The sequence below is a fragment of the Temnothorax americanus genome, unplaced genomic scaffold, assembly GCF_048541705.1.
Source record: "Temnothorax americanus isolate GAGA-0224 unplaced genomic scaffold, ASM4854170v1 Scaffold3, whole genome shotgun sequence".
Classification (NCBI taxonomy): Eukaryota; Metazoa; Arthropoda; class Insecta; order Hymenoptera; family Formicidae; genus Temnothorax; species Temnothorax americanus.
The window spans coordinates 1,060,660-1,068,956 of record NW_027509442.1 but is presented as its reverse complement, the minus strand read 5'-3'; the positions used below and the strand labels follow the sequence as shown (position 1 = coordinate 1,068,956).

The following is an 8,297-nucleotide window of genomic DNA, read 5'->3' as shown; positions in this document are numbered from 1 at the left end:
GATTAAGACGTGACGTATAAATTGAAAATCTCTCATACAGCCGCTGCACGTGAGTTAATCCGTATAATTGTAAGTTAGAAATCGAAACAACGCGTGCAATTTTCAAATCAAAAAGTGAAAGCGATTTATTAACCACTATGTATAGAAGACACGCTTTTACAAACATTCCAACTACCATTATCGCGAATAAACTTGCATTCGCTTTGCTATATTTTGTAGCGCAATAATGTTCCGCGTATTATAATTAATGCGCGCAAGTCTAAATGCGTGCAGCGCAAATTAATCGTTCTTTGCAGTCGATTATTAAACTCCGTTGCCGATAATCTCGTAGGATTACGAACGCGGTAATACTTCATCCATTTCTCTCTTCGAACGAGTGTTTCATATATAGCCGAACCGATCAGCTGAATCGCGCGAAATTGACGCAAAAGAAAATCGTCCCCGCGCGTCAGCACGCCAAGTTCTATATCGCGAGAGAAACTCCAGAAGGTTGGAGGAATTCGTCGGACAAAACCCGCGATCGACGAATGAGTCCCGCGCCGAGCCGAGCAAAACGATCGGAACTCATTCTCCGCCAATAGCGCGGACGCGTTTCGCTGACGTGAGTTTCGAGTGGTCTTTCCAGTTTGCGGCGCGACCAAAATGGCCTGACGGTGGATATTCATTTCTCTCTTGCCCCCTTTGATCTTTCTCGTTCTCCCACCTCGCCCCCGCGTCACCACCCGTTGTCCTCGCTCCATCGCGGGGTTCTCGTCTCGTTCTTTCCCTTACCCCGCGAATCTTCCGTGTCCGGCTATACGGCCGGGCCGTAAATGGCGAGCAGAAGGCCTTGGGCGCCCACGCCCCCGCGTTCTCTCCTTTTCTTCCTCTCTTTCCCTCTCCTCTTCTTTTCGCTCTTCTCTCCACCGCGGATCATCGCGGTCTCTTATCACCCGACGTCGCGAGATCGCCGGCCGCCATCTGTCTTTCGCCTCTCCCGGATGGCCGACGGATCCGCGGTTCCGCCGTGCCTTTTCGGTAAACGATTGAGAAACGAGAACGCGAAAATGATCAAAGGGGAAAGGAGCGATCACACGTTACACACATATACATACAAACGACGAAGACAGTCTTTCGCAGTCGAACTGACATGGTGCTTGAAATAAAAGGTAGAAGGATACGTAATCGGAGATCGCGCGCGGCTTGTGAATTGTCTTTAGCCCGTGGGCTTTTAAACTTACGCTGTACCATATTTCTGAGAATAACGATGTTTATTTCTTATTGGCAATCGTCATGGAAGATAAAAAAAAACAATATCAAATAAACACTATTTACAATGTCATACGCCGCGAGCTTCTTAGAATTATAATCAATACTTTTATTCTCTTATTATAAAGCCTCAAAAAATGATATTTTGCATTTAACTAAATTAGTAACGTTGAATCAGCCGAATCGTTCAAATTGCCGCAACTGATGATGATGGAAAAAATACGAAATTGACGTGGCGTGATTAAAGTGAGAACGTGACGTCGTGCCATGCATTTTACATCTTTATAAATGGCTCTTTAATGTCAATAGCGCGAACACGCGATGAGGCACAGCTCCCGTGAGGATAAGCGGGAAAAGATCTCCCTGCGGGGCAGGGAGTTGCGCGGGCCGAATGTCTCTCGAGCTCGAGGAGCGCTGCGTGCCGGGGTACGAATTCTCGAACGGCGCCGGGGCGTTCGCGTGAGTTGCGAAAGAGCGTGTTCCGCGTCCTTCAGAGACGACGACGACGACAACGGCGGCGCGCGGCTATAGGCCGGCCTCGACTGGAGCCGTCGCGAACGGAATGAAATGGGAAGGGAACCGCGCGCTGGTCTCCGCGGCGGAATAATCGCCACGAATAGCGAAATCGAATAGCGGTTCCCGCGGCTCGCTGGAAGTTGGGAGACTAACTCGTGTCCCGCACGTACGTCGCCTGGGAGCATGGCAAATTCACCTTTCACCGGAATAACGGATGTGTCAAAAATACTCGTTAAATATGCCTATCGCTTTTGTCGCGCGACTGATTGTAAGATTCGCCCGGGATCGGCTTCAAGGGGCACGATCCACGTACGATCGATGGTCGATCTGTATTCTGTATGAACTATGAACTATGAACTGTGTGCGTGCGTGAAGGACGGCATTAAATAAATAGCCTACTTCGCTTCTTTGCCATAAATGCAGGAGAGAAACACCCGTGTTTCGTAAATGTCATAAAAGATATCAAAATACTCCGAATTCAATCACGTGCATTATTAGTTTACAAACTATATAAATCAACGGATAGCGATACGAAAATTAATCGTCTATGATTTACCTCATGAAAGGAATGACCCTTTAAAAAAGAGAAAGGCTAAATTACGAAGAGATCAATCGCGAGGATTAGAAAAGGGAAGGGTCGTCCCGTCGGTTGCCCGTGCCCTATCATCACACCTGTCCGCAACCCGTTCCGTCTTGCCAACCGTAGAAAAAAAAAAAAAAGACATTCCGCCTCCCACGATTTGTCAAAGGGAGGGGGGCGCATCACCCGGATGCTGCCGGTCGGCGATCCCGAGGGGTACAGACCCCGCGCGAGTAGGTGGGCGGATGGCCGAATAGGTGGCGGACAGAACGTGCGGTAACTCTCGCAGGTAAAAGGACTCGCGCTTGTACAAAGACCGCGGTGCGCGACGCAAGGCGACGCGAAGCGACGCGAAGCGACGCGAAGCGACGCGAAGCGACGCGACGCGATCGCGAGTGGGAGAGAGAGGAAGAGGTGGCGGCGCGGCGGGTTTAGTTCGCGGCGTTCGCGCGTCGCACCGAGGCCGCCGAAGGGGGGCTCCGTCGTCGCAGGTGAAACGCTCTCTCAGGAGAACGGACTCAGTCGTGGCCGCGCGATCGCGCTTAGACGATATTTACCTGCTTGCGCGCGGAGATCCCGGCAGGAGCGTACATCGCCCGTACGCCAGCTCCCCCGAGAGCCCCCTTCCCTCGGAAGCGGGGACCGCACAGGCCCCGCACGCACGCAACACGGCGATAACGCCCACGAGGTAGGAGAAAATCCGCGTGTTATTTTTCGTTCCCCCGCGGATAAAACGCTCGGTACCCCCGGGCACGCGCCGGACGAATCGCGATTCCGAAGGTCCATCGTCGGATGCGAACGTCGCGGAAACAACTGGCGAGAAGTATTATATGGTTTTTTCGAGATACGAATTTGATATCCTGCGATCCGCTCCGATCTCGCGAGCTTCCTCCAGCAGTGACCGGTAAACTCCGTATACGCTCCGACTTGGAGAACCGTGGTTAAGGTTCGGAGAAAGAGAGCGAGGAATTCTTCGACAGAAACAAACTCGATCGATTTCGTTTCCGCGATTCGATCTATGGGATTCTTCGCAAACTCTGGCGCTAGCTCGCTGATTAGTTTTACGACAGGAAAAAGGTACTTGGTCTCGCGCTCGCTCTTAGCGTTCGCCTGGTCCACGCCGAGAGCGGTGATCTCAACGCTGACAACGGACGAATCGAGGTCGAGCGAGAGTTTCCGACACGGTGCGTGATATTCGCGACTCGTCGCGGAGAATATTTCGACGAGGTCGTCGATTGTCAGCGCGAAAGAAATTCCGCGCTCATCAATTCCGGATGGGGAAGAGCCGTATAGGGCAGCCCCCGGTAGCAATTTTGTGAGCGGAGTAACCTCTGCGCTCCGCTCGGCGCACGCGAGCGCGCGTCGGTGCCCCGCACGCTATATAGGCGTTTCCCGCTCGCGTAGAAAACTCGTTGACCTTCGCGCCTGATGCCGACGTTGCAGGAGTACGAAAGCGAACGGCAGTCCGACTGAAAAGTCTCCCCCCGTCTTGCCGATTTCGGGTAACCCCGCGCCGAGAACGATACTCGTCGTCAATTAAGGGACACGCTAATTAACGCGGAACGCAAGCGTAGAAGATGCCAACCTGAGGCGTTTTGATTTCTTGCAAGAGCGCCCGCGCGCCGCGACTCGACGATATTTTACGTAATTCGCGTTTTTATTTAACACACTCGATTTTTCGTATTTTACAATTTTCTCCTGACGTTTCAACACTTGAAGAAAAAATATTGCAACAGTTTCGGTCTACGTGAGTATAGAAATCACTTTTTGAAACCTTAAAGATGATACATGAATTTTTGTAGATTTTTTGTAACCTAGAAACGCTCTTAAAAACCCTTTGGACTTAAAAGTCCCAGGGTGTCCGGGCGAGTGCTCCAAAAATACAATGTTCGCGCAGTGTTAATTGAAATGCGCGTACGAAGTACGAAATTCAGAAAGCGGAAACACGACGGTGCCAATTCGTCCCCCGTAAAGAAAAATTAGTTTGATTTCGAAGATACAAGATATACATAATGGATGTCTCGCATTCCTTTCTCCTTTATCCTTGCGGGGGATATCGAACACTCGTAGCAAGTGTATCGACCTTTCGCCAGATACTGGCCGTAACGGACTCGGATGAGAGAGATGTTCGTTCCTTTGATCTCAAGGTTTCGATCGAGAGAAACGTAGTGTTACGGGCCCCGAGCGCTACCGAATTCACACGTACTTCTATCCAATTTATAAAAGTCAAGTGATCTATATTATTTTAATACGTTTGTCTAAATTCTCAATATTCACAATGTGAATCTTGACCCTGACACTCTCATCCGCGACATAAACTCTAATCTTACAAGATATCGTGCATCCGTCAGCTCGACGGTTCAAGTTCTTCTTTAACTTCTTTAACTTCGAGTTCAGGATAAATTTTAGAAGACAGAAAACACAAATCTATCTTGCCCACGCGAAGACAAGCGTGCAGAAATGAGTCACTCGATAGACGCCACGTGAGCGGTATTAGAATAGCTGCGGCAGAGGAGATAAGCCAGTAAAGCGCGATATCGGTAAATAGATATCGATGTAAATTATAATAAACTACGATAGAAAACTGCAAGTAGACACTGGCTGATGGGGGTTTTAAGGAGGACGTAGATCGCGGAGCATTCGATCGATGCGCGATAGGTGTTTTTAACGAATTCGCTCGCTGTCCGCTGAGTTCCATTTGATTGGCGGCGCCCCGTCAGTAACAGTAATCGATATCAATGGGTTGATAATCAACGTTTGCACTTTCAAATGTGCAGTCTATACACGTCGTATGACTCGCGCGACGCTTCGTATATTCATCGGTGATGGATGAATCGAGCATCGATGTCGTTCAAAAGACCGCGATGATCCAAGCGGGATCCATAGAAAAGCAAACGGATTCGATAGACGTTCGAAAGTATAAACGACGCCAAGTGAAAAGATTCGACGATCATCATGTATGAATAATGAGTATCCGAAAGAAGGCAGTGAAAAATGTTTTTGACGGGTATCTCTAACGATAGTTTCTAACGATTGACATCTCTTGTTTTGCTCCACAAACCCCGATATAGTTTCTTAATTGGATTTTTTTAAACCATTACTCCCATATTATTTGAAGCTTACGGGTGATATATTTGAGAGAGAATAAAAAATATATTAAATATATATATATATATATATATATATATAGAAAATAAAATTAAATATAATATATTACATTAATTTGTCGTTATTTTGCTAAAATCATGCAAGTTCTCATTGAGACATCCGAGACGAGCGTATCGAGCACCTGAGGAAAAAAAAGCGTGGAAAACGCCGCGCTACGCCACTGGCATCCGCTACCGCGCGAGAGGTGCGCGACGTAAGTACGCGATACGGGCGCGTGTCTCGGCATCTACGCGGAACAGGATACGCACGGCCACGCATATCCGAGGGAACGCCGTGCGGCTCACCCGCGGCGCCATATCGATTTTCGAATTAGTCGCTCGAGAAAATTTTACTACAGTGCCGGGGGGAGAGAGAGAGAGAGAGAGAGAGAGACGCTGATCGCGGCAGAGCGATACGCTCACGCGATGATCCATCCCCGGCGGAGGAAACGCGTTCAGCGTGCGTACTCGCTCTATTCGAAATTCCAGCTTCCTCGCTATCGCGGTCGATTCGCCGCCGCGCGCCGATTCACGCGGAGCGCGAAATTTACGGTAATCGCGTCGTAAATCGCGTCCACGAGCGGGTAGGTCGACACGTGGGGATCGTTTTTGTTGCCGTCGATGGGGCACCAAGTGCGATCGCGTTTTACCTTTCCTTCACAATAGCGGGATTTCAATGCAATGGCCACGTCGCTATATTTTCTCCTATTTTACAATCGCTGAAAATTCCATAGAAAATATCTGACATTTCTTTTTATATATGAATTTTTAGATCGTTTCGTGTTAAATCCTTTCTGAGCCAAAATTTCATTTACCGATAGTTTTTACGAGTTGTAAACAATGCAAAATTTAGAAAATTTTCTTAGTGAGTTAAGCATTACGAATGTTAATCTTCAGAACCGCGAGATTAAATCTCGTTATTTGATAGACAAATTTTATTGTTTGTTTTAATCTCAATTCAACTTTACTTTAACGTAATTTTAACTTGAATTTAAAGTTTAAAAACAGTGTTTATATAGGAACAGTGTATGTACATCTAAAGCATGATCAGAGACAGATATTCTTAAAACTTCTTTCTTTTTTCGTCAAAAAAAACTATATTTTTAGCTACTTGACTTATAATTTAAAAATTAAAGTGCCTTTTAATGATCAATTATCACAAATATGCCCGAGATTGACAGATAATGATCCAAAGAAACTGTATATGAAGAAAAATGCGAGACACTCCGGACAAATTCGTATAAATTGAAGGGTGCTATGTGATTGTTAATGGGCGCTTTGTAGCAGGTCGCGTAGGCAGGGTAGCCGACGACGTGCGCGGTTTCATAGCTTCGGCTTTTCGGCCCGGCAAAACGACGAAACTGCACGCCGCGGTTGCGGCCGCGGCAGCAACGGCGGCGGCGGCGGTGGTACCGCCTCTTCGAAAACCGGTCCTGCTGCCGCTGCCGCCGCCGCCGCCGCCGCCGCTGCCCGCTGTCGATTTCGCCTGGCGAACACGCGATCGCCATCTTGGATCCGGCAAGGATGACGTCACTGGTACGGGGCACGGTCGCTTTATTTCACTGCCGCTTACGCGCCTCGCATAGGTGCAGATGTACTGGCGCGTTCCTCGCCGGGGAAAATCGCGCTGGAAAATCGGCGAAATAATCAAGTGACTCGATCTTGAATTTGAAGGGAGAAAGAGAGAAAGACAAAACTTTTGATTCGTAATAATTAAAAAATATAATTAAAATGCACTCTTCTCCTCCAAATTTTGCTATATTTAGAAGAATCTCCCTTCCTCTCTATCTCTTTTTCTCTTTGTCTGCAGTATAAAACGTGGAATTTCTTTATAAATTCAGATCAATTTTAATAAAATATCAAACGATACTGTACAGACTTTTGTTATCTTTTCACAATATTGTATTTGTAAGCGATTTTCTTTTTTTCATCAGAGACTCAAGTAGTATCGAAATATTGTTGAGATTTTGTAGATTTATTAATAATACACGAAGGACAAAATGGCTATTACATTTAACGATCGTGATATTTACGTGTATCTTTTTACAGATTACATTGTGTAAAATTAAAAAACCCCCTTACTGATTTTTCTTATATCTCTTTTTCTGGTACCACTCTAGCTAGATAAACAAGAGAAATTAAGTTAAATTGCTGCTAATTTACGTTACTCAAATTTATGATATTTTATTCAAGCTATAAGATTCGAGAGATGGAGTCAGCAGAAAATTGCTCTTCATTATCTTTGAAGTTCTAAATTACAAAATTAATAATCAATTTCGAAATGGCTCCTTTAAACATACGGAAATAATCATACAGTTTGGAATCTACTTTATGACAATGTCGATAGTGGCTCACAATTACGTTAAGTTTATCAATTTGTTTATTGTCAAGCCGACGACAGGATATAACTTATATCTATTAATTCTCGCACACACATACTCCTATTGAAATAAATATTATTTCAGAGCAAGGGTATATGAGATAATTATCAATTATTGATGTATGTATGAAGGATTGGATTTAATGTCGTTAAATGCATGGATTATATAGAAATCGCGGTAAAACGCAATCGATGGATAATTGACTCGACAAGGGTACAACTTTGCCGCCGTGAGATCCGTAAGCTCGATAGGCAGATTCCCATGACGTATATAATATAGATGTTCGTGGGCAAAGTATTTGCAATGAAATTATTAAGCGGACGGAGGCGCGTGCGACCATTGCGATTCGCATGTAATAGCGACTTTCTGCGTGTATAAGCATCGTAAAAGATTCTAATGGCATATCGTTAATATGAATTTAAAAAA

General features: G+C 46.1%; 2 protein-coding genes across 11 annotated transcripts in view; one reads left to right on the top strand and one right to left on the bottom strand.

Moving 5' to 3' along the window:
• Positions 1–8,297, bottom strand: part of LOC143900397 (uncharacterized) — a 141,710-nt gene that overhangs the window by 76,237 nt on the left and 57,176 nt on the right. The window lies entirely within an intron of this gene.
• Pot (zona pellucida domain protein papillote) overlaps positions 2,842–8,297 on the top strand; it is a 33,835-nt gene continuing 28,379 nt past the window's right edge. The window contains exon 1 of one of the 2 annotated variants that reach the window (XM_077411673.1): positions 2,842–3,032. The gene's annotated coding sequence lies outside the window, so the exon portion shown is untranslated. Of the gene's footprint in view, positions 3,033–4,032; positions 4,092–8,297 lie in introns of those variants that run through there. The other variant, XM_077411674.1, reaches the window with a different exon arrangement.